A 16,801-nucleotide genomic window follows, 5' to 3' on the forward strand; every position below is an offset into this window, starting at 1 on the left:
AAGTTGGGGGAGAGTGGCCCAAACATAAAGTGGAAGAGGTAGACAGGGTTCCAGTGACTCAGGAGTGATTTGGGGATTCATTTTAGGTTAGTTTAGGTGCAAAGTCATAAAATAATTTTGAGCTTTGGAGTAAGATGATCTGTGATTTTAAAAGATGACTGTAACGCTGAGTTAGCATAGCCCATAGCAGGTGAGAGAGAAGTTGGACAAGTTGGTGGCAGAGACATGGAGGCATGAAGGTGGAGGGAGAAGGGCTCAGAGCGTTGAGTATGTGCATGAGAAGGAGGAAGGCTGGGCCACTTGAACAGTATGTGTATGGTGTGCTGTCTACTGAGTTGGAGAATCCTGGAGCAGGAGGATGTTTGAGGGAAAGATCAAACACTCATATCTGTCAATGTTAGGTGTGAGAGAGTCTGTGAGCTACCCAAGAGCACCAGTCAAAAAGAAAGTTAGATATGAGACTCTGGGCATGTTAAAAGATGTCTGGGATGGAGATGTAAATTAGAAAGCCCTCACCAAACAGGTAGTATTTAAAACCTCAGGAAAAGAGAGAATCATCAAGGGTGTGAATACACAGAGAAGAGAGGACTTAGACTCATGTTCTGGAAAATGCCAACATTCAGAGGCACATAGAGGCATACTGGCAGAGGAGACTAAGAAAACAAAGAAACAGGAAGAAAGCCAGAGAGTATGGTGTCCTGAAGGCTGAGAGAGAGTGTGTCCCGGAGGGAGAGGTCCGCTGTGAAGAATGCTGCTGAGTACTCAAGCAGGTGAGGACTGACGAGTCCTTTGGACGGAGCCACGAGGAATCAACAGCAACTGGACTCAAACTGTTTAGGTAGCACAGAGTGGGGGAAGCCAGGTTTGTCTCCGGCAATATGGTAGACTAGATATTCTTTTCAAAAACTCTCCAGTAAAGGGGCACCTGGGTGGTTCAGTCAGTTAAAAGTCTGACTCTTGGTTTTGGCTCAGGTCATGATCTCAGGGTTTTGAGACTGAGTCCCACGTGGGGCTCTGTGCTCAGCACAGAGTCTGCTTGTCTCTCTCCCTCTGCCCTCCCCCTGTTCTCTCTTTCTCTCTCTTAAATAAATAAATAAAATCTTTAAAAAAAATTCCCAGTAGAAATGAAAAAAAATATGGTCATAAAATATTTTTAAAAAATCATTTAAAATACATAGTCAAGCTCATAAACAGAAGTACTCACAGGCAGAACACAAGAGAGAGCATGGACTCCAAAAGGGTAGCAGGTGTTGAAGCCAGAGAAGAGGTTATATAAAGATGCCTACATAAACACGGTCTCCTGGAAAACAACACCTACCATGGGTGAAGTAAGAAAACACCACCCCTCACCCAAAAACATAACAAGGAAATTGGCTAGTCTCAGCTCTGGCCGTGGGTGGAAGGGGGGGAACATCTTTCCTTAGAATTTTCAACTATGCCCGCATTTAGATGGCTCTGGGGCTAGAATCCATACTCCTTACGAGGCCCTCAGAGTCCCAAACTGGGGAGGCAGTTTAAAGCAGGTTGTTTAAAGCTGGGATCTTCAGGCAGCTGGCAGGAGGTAAATACAGATCCTTGCTGGCCTGAAAGAACTACCAAGATAAACTTCCAAGCACCACGGGCTCAATTTTAAAAAGTCACAAATCACGAGGAAAAATAAAGAACAATCAGAAGAGATAGACAACAACAGCATCAGATCTGCAAATGTAGCACATACTCATATCAGCCTAAAATACCTACAAGTGGATAAAATCAAGAACACGGAGAGACGGTATACAAAATAGCAATGGCTAAAATTTTCCAGAATGATCAAGAGACATAAATCCACATATCGGGTAAACTCAAAAAACCCAAATAGGAAAAACATAAAAACAAATTAATACTTAGGTACACTATAGTAAAACCATAGATCATCAAAAAATAAAGCAGAGACTTCTTAAAAGAAGCAGAGACTCCCCCCGCAATAGATTGCCATGAAAAATTACAATTAGACAGACAATTGATTCCTCAGCAACAAGGGAATCCAGAATGATAGTAAAAACTTCAGAATACTGAGAGAAATAGATGTCAATCATGAATTCTAAAACAGTACTTCATCTTTTAAGATTGAGCATAAAATAAAGACATATTCAGACAAATAAAACGCAGGTTTACCACCACAGACCCCACACTAAATGGTATGCTGACAAAGGTACTCCAGGAATAAGGACAATGGCTAAAGGGATGCCAGAAGGAATTGTAAGCAAAGACACTAGCAGAAGGCAGTAGTTCTAAAGAAACCCTGGTTCCATATAATAATAAATACAACGGCTAATTGGTGGAATTAAAAAATGCAATACTGGAGTAACGGACACGATAGCACAGAGGGTGGGAGCTGGTGGTTTGGGAAAGCAGTCTAAGCCCTGTGTTGTTTGAAAAAAAGAAAGATGATAATTAACTTTAGACTTTGTATGTTAAATGTGCATATTAAAACTGCTAGAGTGGGGGCACCTGGGTGGCTCAGTTGCTTAAGCATCCAGCTCTTGATTTCAGCTCAGGTCATGATCTCAGGGTCATGGGATTGAACCTACCATCGACAGAGGGAGATTTTAGCCCACTCAATAATTGATAGATCAGACACACCAAAACCTCAGTAAGAATAGAGAATATTTGAATAATGCCATGAAAAAGCTTGCTCTATTGCTTACATTTAAAACCCTGCATCCAATTACTGAACACACATTCCCTTGAAACACACATGGAAACGTGCGCTTCAAGGGAAGTAGGTCATAACCAATTTCAAAAAATCTTTATCCCACCGGCCGTTTTCTCTGACTACCTTGGAATTAAGTGGAAAAATCAATATAATAATAATTATTATTATAACAACAAAACAATGAGAACAGTTACTAAAAAGAAGGCAGTATTGCACAATGGTTACACCCTGTAGCCAAACTGGCTGGGTTTAAATCTTGGCTCTGCCCATGCAGGAGCTGTGTAATTTGGGGAAAATTGCTTAAATTCTTAGTGCCTCGTTCTTCACATACATAATATTGAGGTTATAATAGTCCTACTTTGTGGGGTGTTGTGAGGATTATATGTTAATCAATTTAAATGCGAAGACTGGGGTTTGACACATAGAAAGAATTATCAAAGGTTAGCTATTATTTTTTTTAAAAAACACTAGACATTAGGAAATCTAAAAACATACTCAATTCCTGGGTCAAGTAAGTCATGATGGAAATTAAAATATACTTAGAATTGATAAACAGAAATCTTATTTATCAACTTATGGTTGATATAGGCAAAGCAGTTTTTAAAAAGAAATGTTACAACTTTTAATGTTTATAATAAAAAAGGAGAAACTGTAAAAATTAATGAGATAATATCCAACCTAAGGTACTAGAAGAACAGCAGGAAAATAAACCCAAAGAAAGTAGAATAAAATGAATAATAAAGATAAAACTCAATTAAATAGAAAAACTAGATACAATCTGGACAGGATCAACAGAACCAAAATTTATTATTTGAAAAAAATACAAAAATAGAATACAAGATAGGGGGATGGGAAAAAGAAACAATATTAGGAATGGCAAAGGGAGCATAACTATAGATAGAGCAGGGATTGAAAAGATAAAAGGGGGGCGCCTGGGTGGCACAGCGGTTAAGCGTCTGCCTTCGGCCCAGGGCGTGATCCCAGCGATCTGGGATCGAGCTCCACATCAGGCTCTTCTGCTATGAGCCTGCTTCTTCCTCTCCCACTCCCCCTGCTTGTGTTCCCTCTCTCGCTGGCTGTCTCTATCTCTGTCGAATAAATAAATAAAATCTTAAAAAAAAAAAGAAAAGATAAAAGGATATTATGAACTTATGCCAATAAATTTTAAAACTAAGAATAAATGGAAAAATTATTGGAAAAATATAAATGATGAAAATAAACTTGAGAGGAAAAGAAAAACTGAGTAGCTGTAACCACTAAAGAAAGAGACTCAATCATTAAAAATGTTCCCAGAAATAAACCACAAATCCTATACAGCTTTACAGGTATTTGCACCAAATTTTCAAGGAACAGATAATTAAATTTTACACAAACTCCTTAAGAAAATAGAAAACATGAAACACCCCTTCCCAAAGCCATTTAATGAAAGTGGTAAACTTCGATATCCAAATTGGACAGGGTCAGTGCTAGAAAGGAAAAATATAGGCCAACTTCACTTGTTACTGGAGATGGAAAAGTCTTAAATAATCTTAGCAGACAGAACCAACAGTGTATTAAGCACACATACACACCATGACTAAGTTTATATCCCCAAACTCAAGATTTGTTAAACATTAGAAAATTTATTAATGTAAATCCACTACATTAACGGGCTAAAAGGAGGAAAAGGTACAATTATCTCAATAAAATAAATTCCCTAAAAATCAAATCCATTCATAATATTAAAACCAATCAAAAAAATAAACAAACATACACACACAAACGTCTCTTCAGAAATGAAGGGTAAAACAGACCTTCTTTGACATAACAAAGAATATCTGCAACTATATACAACTCTATGCCAACAAACTGGACATGTTAAAGAAATGGAAAAATTCTTAGAAACATACAAGTTACTAAGACTGAATCAGGAAGACATAAAAAATCTGAATAGATCTATTACTAGTAAGGAGAAGGAGTCAATAACCAAAAATATCCCAATGAAGAAAAACCAGGAACAGATGGTTTCACTGGTGAATTTTACCAAATATTTGGAGAAGAATTAATACCAACCCTTCTTAAATTCTTCCAAACATATCAAAGAGGAGGGAACACTCCCAAATTCATTTTATGAAGCCAGTATTATCAATACCCAAACCAGAAAAAAGACACTAGAAAAGAAAATTTCAGGACAATATCCTGATGAATAAGGATCCAAAAATTCTCAATAAAATACTAGCAAACTGAATTCAGCAGCATGCTGAAAGAATCATTCACCATGATCAAGTGGGATTTATCCCTGGGATGCCAGCACATGCAAATCAATCAGTATAATATATCACATTAATAAAATAAAAGAAAATAATCATATGATTATCTCAATAGATGCAGAAAAATCGTGGAAGGAGCCGAGATGCCCTTCAACAGATGACTGGATTAAGATGTGGTCCATATATACAATGGAATATTACTCAGCCATCAAAAAGAACGCTTTCTCAACATTTGCTGCAACATGGACAGGACTGGAGGAGATAATGCTAAGCGAAATAAGTCAAGCAGAGAAAGACAATTATCATATGGTTTCACTCATTTATGGAACATAAGAAGTAGGAAGATCGGTAGGAGAAGAAAGGGAAGAAGGGGGGGTAAACAGAAGGGGGAATGAACCATGAAAGACTATGGACTCTGGGAAACAAACTGAGGGCTTCAGAGGGGAGGCGGGGGGGAAATGGGATAGGCTGGTGATGGGTATTAAGGAGGGCACGTATTGCATGGTGCACTGGGTGTTATACGCAAGTAATGAATCATGGAACTTTACATAAAAAACTAGGTATGTACTGTATGGTGACTAACATAATATAATAAAAAATTATTATAAAAAAAAGAATGAAACGACCAATCACTCTTACACCACTCACAAAAATTAACTGCAAATGGATTAAAGACTTAAATGTAAGACCATAAACCATGATACTTCTAGAAGAAAACATAGGAACAAAGCTCCTTGACATGGGTCTTGGTAAAGATTTTTTAGATATGATACCAAAGCACAAGCAACAAAATAAAAAATAAATCAGGGAGACGGCATTGAACTAAAAAGATTCTGTGCCATAAAAGAAACCATCAACAAAATGAAAAGACAACTAATGGAATGGGAAAAAAATATTTGCAAACCATATATCTGATAAGGGGCTAATATCTGATGTATAAAACATGAAGAACTCATATAACTCAATAGCAAACAAAACAAAACAAAATTTAAAAAAAAACCCAAACAATAACCCAATTAAAAATGGGCAAAAGACTTGAATGGGCATTTCACCAAAGACAATTTACAAAAGGCCCACAAGTAAATGAAAAGTGCTCAATATCATTAGTCATTAGAGAAATGAGTTAAAATCACAATGAGATATCATCACCTCATGTCAGTTAGACTGGCCATCACCAAAGAGACAAGAGATAACAAATGCCAGTGTGGATGGAGAGAAAACAGCTGTGCACTGTTGGTGGGATTATAAATTGGCACTGCCACTATGGAAAACAGTATGGAGGAGCCTCAAAAAATTAAAAATAAAACTACCACATAATCCAGCAATTTCACTTCTGGGAATATACCCAAAGGTAATGAAAACACTAACTTGAAAAGATATCTGCACCTCCATATTCATAGCAGCATTATGTACAATAGCCAAGCTATGAAAACAGTTAATGAATGCTTGAATGGATAAAGAAGTCGCAGTATACACACATGCACACGCACAGATACACACAGAGGAATATTACTCCACCATAAAAAACAAGGAAGTTCTACCATTTGCAGCAACATGAATGGGCCCTGAAGGTATTATGCTAAGTGAAATAAGTTAGAAAGAAAGACAAATACTGTATGATCTCATTTATATGTGGAATCTTAAACAACAAAAAAAAAACAACTCACAGATAAAGAGGTGAGACTTGGCATTAGCAGAGGCAGAGGGGGAGGGAGAATTGGAGGAGGGTTGTCAAAAGGTACAAACTTCCAGTTATAAAATAAATTAGTACTAGGGTTGTGATATAAAACATGACAACTACGGCTAACACTGTTATATGATACACGGGAAAGAAAATAAGAGTATAAAATCCTAAGAGTTTTCATCACAAGGAGAAAATTTTTTCCTTTATTATTTTCTTCCTATTGTATCTCCATGAGAAGACAGATGTTAGCTGAACCTATTGTGGTACTCATTTCACAATATATGCAAATCAAGCCATCTTGCTCTATGCCTTAAACAGTGATGTATGTCAATTATTTCTCAATAAAACTGGGGGGAAAATATCTGCAACATACCCACACCACATAACATCCTTGATGGTGAAACAGTAAGCACATGCCCTTTGAAGTCAAGAATAAAATTTAGGTGCTTGTTATCGATCATTTCTTTCAACCATTGCACTGGAGGTTCTTGCTACTTCAATAATATGACAAAGAAATAAATAGAAATAATTGCAAAGGAAGAAAGAAGCCATCACTTGTCACCAGTGATATGATTGTCTACACAAGAAACGCAAAAAAAAACTACAAGCAGATTATTAGAATTATTATGGCAATTCAACAAGGTTGCTGGATATAAGATCAACATAAAAAGTTGAGATCCATATGTATACACTAGCCTGAAAGGATTAGTTAGAAAAGATTTTAAAAGCTATCATATATACTATAATAGATATCCGCTCCATGTCTGTCTCACCACCCATACTAGTGAAGCATCAGGAGGCATGTTCAAGATATGCAACACCATTCCCGAATCAAAAATGACTGAGTTGGGAAGTACTACAACTCAGACTGAGTCAGGGATTCAGCACTGGATTTATGAGACACCATCTCAGAGCATAGCTGGAATGGAGATGCTATAAACTTCATAGCCAATGGGCAGCCACAAAATGCAGAGGAACAAGGAGAATAAGCAGACACTCAGCAAAGGCTGAGACTATGGGACCTGAGAGAAGTTGCTACCCGCCCCCCCCCAGAACACTTAGCAGTTCCTGGTCCTTGTGAGACCTGGATTCCAGAACACATCTCATCTCTCGGCTCTCTCTCTCTCAACCTGTATTCTCCTTTCTTGAATGAGCAAGTCTAGAATGAGTCTCTCTAACTGGCATCCAAAAGGATTTTAACTAAAACGATCGCAACATCAGAAAGTCAACCTGTGAAGCTTCACTTTTTCCCCTCCTGATTTTCTTGATGTGATGGGTGAATCCTTGTAGAGTGTTCTGAACCATCTCAAGGGAGGGTAAAATAAGAATACAGTAGATTCAAAATTTGGCACATTGGCCTAGGATCGATGCCAGCTTTATCCATTATCCTCTCATATGTCTGAATGCTATCCATTTCATATAAAATTTATAATCCCCGTCTTTATGCCCTTAAGAAATTAAGAGATCTTCAAAGGAATGTTGCCAATAAAATGGATTGTCCTTGGGTCATTTTAGTAATCTCTCTTTTCTTTATCAGCAATGAGGGTCAGTTTTACTGCCTGCTACTCTCCCACTCGAATTTACCTGACAAGATAAGACCTACTAATATAAGACATTCATAAATATGACATGTGGATTTTCTCACGGGGAGATTATTTTTTTCCAGTGACCACAGGTTGACAGCAAAACACAGAGATTTCTTTTAAAATCGTGGATTATGTTAAATAAAGGAGCTAAGCATAGAACACTGATTAACATGGTACACAGGGGCCAGGAACAAAGTTATCATCCCCCACCCCCAAAAGAGTAAGGTCCTGAATTAGGAATAAGAGCCTTGGATTTGGGAGACTTGAATCAGAACCTGCCTCCACCTTCTACTAGATCTGGAGAAACAGCATGTCATCTCTGGCCTTAGTTCTTCAATCTTTGGGAAAACTGTAAGGATAATCATTCTTGCTCATAGGGCTGTTGGAGGATTACAGGTGGTAACACCTATACGGGCTCAGGCACTTTACCTAGCAGGAACCCAGAATGTCAGAGAGTCAAAATCAGAAACTTTTTTTGGAAAAAAAAAAAAAAAGAGCTGATTCCTCTAATCTTGAGCAAGGTTCTTTCAAAGTTGAGAAATAATTTATCATCATAAAGTATTTTTACTGTGCTGTTTTTCTAAATCCCTACAAACTGGTTGTTGTCTGCATAATGACCAGGAAGTGACAGCAGAAATGAGGAGAAATTTAGGATTTAATCCAGAGTCCCAAAATGTTGAGATTCTTCTTGAAGGCCCTAACTGTCCAAAGAAACGGTTCTCTGATCAATGAAACGAAAAGGGAAGAAGTTGATCAGAGACCCACTGGCGTAACAGAAAAATCAGGTCAGGGCTGAGCAAAGAGTCTGGCTGAAGAAGGTGTCATAGCAGCCACAGAGAGGGCCTTTCTACTGGGGTCAGCACTTGGATCCCAGACAGTCCCTTCTCAGGAGGTCTGCCAGATCCTGGGACCCGTTCTGAGTATGGTCCATACCTGAACCCCTTTCAGGTATTTGGCATCACCCAGTAATGTTACCCAGTTACTTGGCATTAGCTTGAAAGCCCAGCTCAGCCCTACCCTGCCCATACGTATAACGCTAGCCAGCTGGATTCATGACCTCCATACCTAGAATCCTCCACCAGCGTCGCTAGCTCCACATGACCCAGGCACCAGCCAGGGTTTTTCTTGGCTCTGTCTCTTCTTAAGAAATTGGATGGGGAGTAAAATGGTCTCTGCCATATTAGATCCAAGTCAGACTGACCTACTTATCTGTTTTGAGAGATACACGTCCAGGGGATTGCTATGAAAAGCCAGGCAATGAAAGAAATACTATCTATCTTATTCCAAGGAATAGTAAATCTGCAGCATCCAGGACAGAGGGGTGACTTCACCCCTTCAAATGACTGTCCTCCTTGCACCAGCCTGCCTGTCTGCACAGAGCCCATTCTGCAGAGAGGACTTCATGTTCCACAAGAGTGTCGATTCTTCCTTAGTCCTGGAGCAGGGCCCACTGCGCTCTTGGACCTTTGAGTCTGTTTTTTCTCGTTCTTCTGGCTCTTCTTTGGTCACCAGCACTCCTAGCTGCTTGCATGCAGAGTCCCTCTATCCTTACGACTCTGCAGCAGCACCTCAGGAAACCAGGAACCATGTGTGAGCGTCAACAAGCATGACCAGGCTCCAGAGGCAGCTGGCCAGGCTCCTTCAGGAATGAGTAAGGGCTTGAGCTTCAGCACGCGGACCTCACGTCATCTCTTTGGGATTCCCAGAGTTCTGTTTTGCTTATTTCAGGCCTTGGCTCTGTTCCAAGAAATGGTCAATGCCAGATAAATGAGGTTGTGTTGAATCTCCCTGAGGAATTAGTCTTGGGATTAAGTCTACTAAATAACGGAGGGGCTCCGCATCACACCACTTTTTTTTTTTTAATTTACAAACACTTGTAATTGTTTTAATGTTCTCTTATGCAATCTTTAAAATATAATGACTCAGTCATGGCCCAGCTGGATGACATCTCCAAACAGCAAACAGCAGCTCTGTGTCTAACATGAAAGGAATGGTCAAGGCATGTTGCTGATAACCTTATCATCAGACTGGGCTGTAGATCTCTTCTGAGACTTTCCCTTGTTCCAATTTTGTATAGAAATTTCTCTATTCTGCCAGTTCTGCTCTTCCATGCAGGATTCTGAAACAGAATGGAGCAGCCAGGCGGTGAGATGAGAAGGCTCTCACAGGGGGCACTGATGGAGGGGAGCCTAAAATCCGGCGTGGAGAATGATCCTCAAGGTCCAGTGGCCCCAGGAGTGGCGTCTCCCAGTGTTGATATCAAGGGGAACAACATAAGGGCACAGCTCCTGGCCATGGGCATCCAGGTACAAGGACCATGCAAGGACAAAGGATACTGTAACAGGTTCCTGTGAAGAATGTGGTTGTGCAGGGCCAAGGTCAACAGCTAGGGCTCCTGTCAAGTCCTATGCCAGTGGCAGAAGCAGCAGGAACCATGCAGCCTGTCTAGGCCCCAAGCCTGTTTTTTCAGACCCTGATGATTTGGAGTCAGATCTGCTGAGGATATCACTTGCTTCTACTCTCCAAGGCTGTACCCTGAGGAGCCCTGACCAGGCAGCTCCCACATGTGTCTAATGGGTCATGGGGGTTGAGGTGAGAGAGCTGGATCCTTCAATGTAATCACATCCAGGAAAAAAAGAAGAGGGCATTCTAGTATTTACCGAGTGCCTATCATATGCTAGGGTTTGAAAGATAAGGAAACTGAGGCTCCTGGTGGTAAGATCCAGGGTCACAGAGCCCTGACCAGGAGATCCCACCCCTTCGGTGATGAGAGCTCTCCCCTACCTCCCATATTGCCCCTCTTCACGACGCAGCCCCTTAAGAGGATTCTGTAATCCGGGGTTCTGCTTCCCTATTCCTCCCTCAGACAACTGTAGGAAATTCAATCTGAGTTTGCTTGGATATGGAGAAAAGAGACAATGTACAAGTATAGTTAAATAGCAACAGTCCTAAGAACTTGGTCGACTCCATCAATCTTTAAAGAAAGAAGGAGAAAGCAAAGAGAAGCAGCAGAGGCCCGAGTCATGTGACTACCCAGAGCCCGCAGAATTTGACTCCCAGAGTTCCCACATGGGCAGGTGAAGGGTTTTCATCGTGTCCAAATGAGGCCAGTTGGATTCCTCACTTACATACTGAGATTAAAAGCCAAAATGCAGAACATGTGTGAGCACGAAGCCCTTGCCATTGGGAACGGTGCCCGGTTGCACGCCAGGAATGGGCTTTGCTTTCCCAGCTCCTGTCCCAGCCCCTCCCTGACTTACCAAAGATGTAAGGAGTGAGTAATGTAACCACATCCCGCCTTACTTCCCTCAGCCCTACAATAAAGGGCAAGAGCCAGGAATCACCTCAGAGGGTCTGAGAGAAAAAGGTTCTGGTCCTGCCTGCCAACCTCCCCCATTACGGGAGGATCCAGTTTAATGCTAGCTCTGGGCAGCTCAGCAAAGACTCGTCTATAGGCTCAGGAGTGGGAGAGACCTGCCCAAGGTCACACAGCTGCAAAGTGGTATGCTGGATTCAGACTGTGCTTATCCCGTTAATGAACCCAGCTATTTTCTGGAGCATGGGGCACACTTGGTTTGCATACAGCACAGTGGTTTGGTGCATGGCCTCTGGAGACAGATTCTCTGTGTTTAAAGCCTGGCTCTGCCACTTTTTAGCCGCCTAACCTTGGGCCAGTTATTTAATTTCTTTCAGGCCTCAGTTTCCTCCTTTGAAAAGTAAGTCTGATAATAGTAGTCATCTGAGAGTTAACTAAGTTACTACATGTAAAGCACTCATAAAGGTGCCTACATATATAGAGAATGTTTAATGACTGTTAACTAAAACAAATAAAAAGCAAAGAGACCCACAGACCCTGGTCCTGGGCCCCTGCATATGCTGTGTCTGACATGGGAAGAGGCTGCCTTTCATCAGCATGAAGAATCATTAGAAGGGCAGGTTCGGAGTACCAGAGGCACTAAGCCCCCTGGAATTCAGACCTCATCCTTGGCAAAGTGTGGGCCTTGTAACATTAGGCGGCTTGTTAAACTGAAGGAGAACCTGTGTGCGAATGCAGGGTGCAATGGGGCCCCGTTCACCCAGTACTATCTGTTCATTCCACACAGCACAGGTCAGCTTCACCTCCTTGAAGAGGCTCCCAGACACCTCAGTGTGATTTCCCACTCCTCCTCGGGGCCTAGCTTCACCATATCAACATGGGCTCTGGGGTCAGATGAATCATGCTTCAAACCCTCTGGCAATCTGTGGGAGCTCGGGCAAGTCCAACTGGCTCTGAGCCCCCGTTTCCTCATCTGCAAAGTGTGGGTAACCAAAGTAGCTAAGGTTGTTATCAGCCTGCTTACTGTTAATCTGTTAGGGTTGTTATTAGGTTTAGGATTATTATAGCCTCTCGAATTCGTCCCTTTGTCATTATGAAATGGACTTATTTATCCCTGGCAATATTCTTGGCTCTGAAATCTGCTTTGTCTGATGTTAATAGTCACTCCAGCTTTCTTTTGATGAGTGGGGGCATGGCATATCTTCTTCCATCCTTGTACTTTTAACCTCTTTTAGTCTTTATATTCAAAGTGTATTTCTTGTACACATATAGTTGGCTCTTGCTTTTTTATCCAATCTGACCATTTCTGCCTTTTACTTTATTTGCATTTAAAGCGTTTATGAACATGGTTTGGTTTGCATCTACCATATGGCTATTTGTTTTTTATTTGAACAATCTCTTCATTCTCCCCTACTTCTTCTTCTCCTGCCTTCTTTTGGATTAACTTAATACTGCTGAATTCCATGTTAACTCCTATGTTGGCTTATTTTAGTTTATAGTATAAATTCTTCAACTTCCCACAGTCTACTTTCAGGTGATATTATACCACATCAGTTGTAGCAGAAGAACCTTATAATAGTACACTTCCTTTTCTCCCTTGCTGGCCTTTATGACTATTGTCAGACATTTTACTTTCATATATGTTATAAAACTCACTCTACCTTGCTATTATTTTTCTTAAGAGAGCCAATTACCTATTTTTAAAAAAGATTTATTTATTTATTTTAAAGAGAAAGAGTGTGTGCACAAGCAGGGGGAGGGGGAAGACCAGAGGGAGAGGGAGAAACTCTCAAGCAGACCCCCCCCCGCCCCGGGCACGGAAATCAATGTGGAGCTCCATCATGTCACAATGCTGAGCTCATGACCTGAGCCAAAATCAAGAGTCGGGCACTTAACTGACCAAGCCACCCAGGCACCCCTCAATTACCTTTTAAAGAGATTTAAATACTAAGAAAAATCTTATATATTAAGAAAGTTATGGAGCGCCTGGGTGGCTCAGTCGGTTAAGCAACTGACTCTTGATTTTGGCTCAGGTCATGATCTTGGGATCATAAGATCGAGCCCCTAGTCGGGCTCCCTACTCAATGGGGAGTCTGCTTGATATACTCTCTCCCCCGCATCCCTCCCCCCTGCTTGTGTTCTCTTTTTCTCTCTCTCAAATAAATAACATCTAAAAAAAGGAAGTTACTATTTTGGGTGCTTTTCATTACTTTGTGCAGATCCATATTTCTATCTGGTATCATTTTCCCTCTGTGTGAAGAGTTTCCTTTAATATTTCTTATGACAAAAGTCTGCTGGTGATGAATCCTTTCAACTTTGGCAAGTCCAAACACGTCTTTGTTATAACCTTTTTTTAAAAAACATAATTTTTCAGAGTCTAGAATTTTATCTTGATTTTTTTTTCCTCTGGTACTTTTTAAAATGCTGCTCCACTTCTTGTTTTTATTTTTTTTTCCAATGAAAAATGTGCTGTCATCCTTAACGTTGTTCTTTTATACATAACATTTCTTTTTTTCTCAGGCTGAGTCAAAGTATTCCAGACTGGCTTGTGGGAAAAGGCACTATTCCCAGTCCCATGTGAGGACCAGATACTGTTCCCTCCAATCCTTCCAGGGGATTCTTTGCCTCACACACATGCAATAATCAGTGCTCAGCTGGGTGTTTGAAGGAGACCACTGCAGATGCCTGAGCTCTCTCTCTGACCAACCAGTTCTCTTCTGTTTCCTACTCTATCCTGTGAATTCCAGGTGCTTTGGTCTCCCTTGACTCTCAGCATCGTGTCTTCAAACCAGGGAGTTTCCTGGGCTCTGCCTCAGTTGCCCCTCCTAAGGCATGGTGTGGAAACTCTCAAGGTAGTAAACTGGGACAAATGTAAGGCTAATTTAATTTAATTTAATTTAATTTAATTTAATTTAATTTAATTTCTTCCCTTTCATTGCCTGATGTCCAGTGTCTTACTGTTCTAGTCAGGAGAGTAACTTCCTGTAACTTCAACCTGGTCAGAGTGGGAGTCCCTGAATGCTCATTTGACTGAAATCTTAGGGCCACCCAGTTCCATGCACAATGTACAGTGTCCCCCCTTGCATTACCTGGCCCTCAGGGTAGGGAACATGTACCTTGCACACTGCTCCACACATAGACAGAACTTACAAATACTGAACAATGACTCTTAATCAGCAGTCATTAAGGCAATGATGTGCTTGCATGAACATGAATTATGTAAGTTCCAACAAGTACTGTTCATTTGATGATCTAATTTTGCAAAAAAATAAGTTTGTATGAGATCTCATTTATCCCAGGCTTTATGCACAGAAAGTGACAGACTGTGCTTCTTTTAGCACTATGTTCTTTTAGCAAGTAAATGTCACTCTTGCAACATTCAACCTATCACCCAAAGAAAGCAACAATTGCTGAGGCTTCTGTAGAAAGAGCCAACCTAAGACATTCTCATGGTTTCCTGACACACAGTGATAATATTATTAAATTAGACCACCGACTGCTATGGAAACATTAAATGCGGAGAGAAAGAACCTCAGAATCCAAAGGTTTGCACAGAACAGTTTAAGAGCAACAACACTGGGATGCTGAACTCTTGCCTAGACCAAATGCTGGAGGCTGCCCTGTCTTGAAACTTCCCCTCGGGCCCGAGATAAGCTAAGCCTACAGGAAGACCTGATCACTTTTGTTAAGTGTCAATGCTTGCAAGACATTAAACAGCCTTTTTCCCTTCCCCATTTTCAAATACATAGTCTTAAATCCCAAAGAGCCAAATTAGTAACATTCCAGTGAAACTAAATTATCAGAGATAATGAATGCACAGGGCAACAATTCAATCAACCAATCTGTCGATCCACATCCTATTTGCCATCAGTCCATCTGTCCAACAACCTGTCTGTCCATCAGGTCATCTGGGAGGATATGAAGGCCCAGGGACGGGAGACCGCTGGACACATCATCCCATGAAATCCATCAAAGGGAATGAGCCAAGAGCGGAAGACGAGAAGACCACAGGTGGTTTTGAGCACACCCTCCGGTTGAGTCACCTGTCAGAAGCCACATCTGCATCTGCTCAGCACTCCCAGCAGAGCCCCAACCCTCCCCTATGTGGGCTACCTCTGCCTGAGGGGGTCACTTCCGGTCTTACCTCCCACCTGCTAACCTAAACTTTCTTGCTGTACCCCAGAATCCCGGAGTTCTGTTCCTAACTGCTGCAAGCAAACCCCTGTTCCAAGAGAGAGCCACCTCCCTGGAGCTATACGTGGAAACCAACCATGTGGCAGGAGCCTCCCACCTTGTCAGGGTACAAAGGAAAGTCATGATGAGCCATGGCACTTAGCTGCCTCAGAGGACCTTAGCTCCTGGCCCAGCTGTGCCCCAGTGCAGCTTTTACTTTGCTCTGCATTCTGTTTCCTTCCATGTGGACTCCCACACGACAACCACGGGAGCAAAGCAGGCATGTCCACCACCATCAACCCCACCATGGTCACGGACACAGAGTGCACACCTAACTATCTGAGGCCTCCCTGCATCATGGGCACATCTTTACTTAGCCACCTTAAGAAAAGTGATCATACTGGCTTTCACAGGAGGTCCTCATTCCCAACCATATTGTTCATGTGGAAGAAACTCTCGGGCTGCACCTATTGTGAAGGTCCAGCCCTTTCTCACTCCTTGCCCTTCATCCCTCACTCCTTACCCCTCCATAGGTCCCAGCTCTGATACAGAGTGGCAGGGCAGCAGACTTTCTGGAAACTCATGCTTCCCCTTTAATCTTCTGCCACGGCCCTTAACTTGCTCTTGACCCCTTCTCACTGAGGCTAAAACTTGTCATCCTCCCCTGCAGGTTCAGGGCTGCTTTTATAGGACAATATTCAGCCAAGTTCAGGATCAAACTCAGGCCAAAAACCCAGTAGTGGCTCCTCCCCTCCTTCCTCTAGGAAATGTCTTTTGGAGGCTCCAGCAGTGCCTGCATCCAGCCCACATGCCAATGAAGCAGTGTAGTCCTGGTGGTCACCAATACAGGGCTGTCATCTGGAGATGAACCCCAGCTGCCACCACAGCTGATCCCCATAGCCCTGCCATGCCACTGCATCACAGGTCCACGACCCCACACCCCACCTGCCACGCCCTCACAGACCCCATGTGGGTTTCCCTTCTTACCAGCTCCAAGCCCCCATAAGGATGCAGAGACTCTCCAAATCCTGTTTCCCACATCTTGCAGGAGCCTCTGCTCTCAGGTTGTGGGGGAATTGGGCAGAGATTCCAGCTGTT

General features: G+C 41.8%; 1 protein-coding gene across 1 annotated transcript in view; it reads right to left on the reverse strand.

Moving 5' to 3' along the window:
- Positions 1–16,801, reverse strand: part of ACOXL (acyl-CoA oxidase like) — a 306,567-nt gene that overhangs the window by 148,169 nt on the left and 141,597 nt on the right. The window lies entirely within an intron of this gene.

The sequence above is a fragment of the Ursus americanus genome, chromosome 7, assembly GCF_024610735.1.
Source record: "Ursus americanus isolate L20-20 chromosome 7, mUrsAme1.1.p, whole genome shotgun sequence".
Classification (NCBI taxonomy): Eukaryota; Metazoa; Chordata; class Mammalia; order Carnivora; family Ursidae; genus Ursus; species Ursus americanus.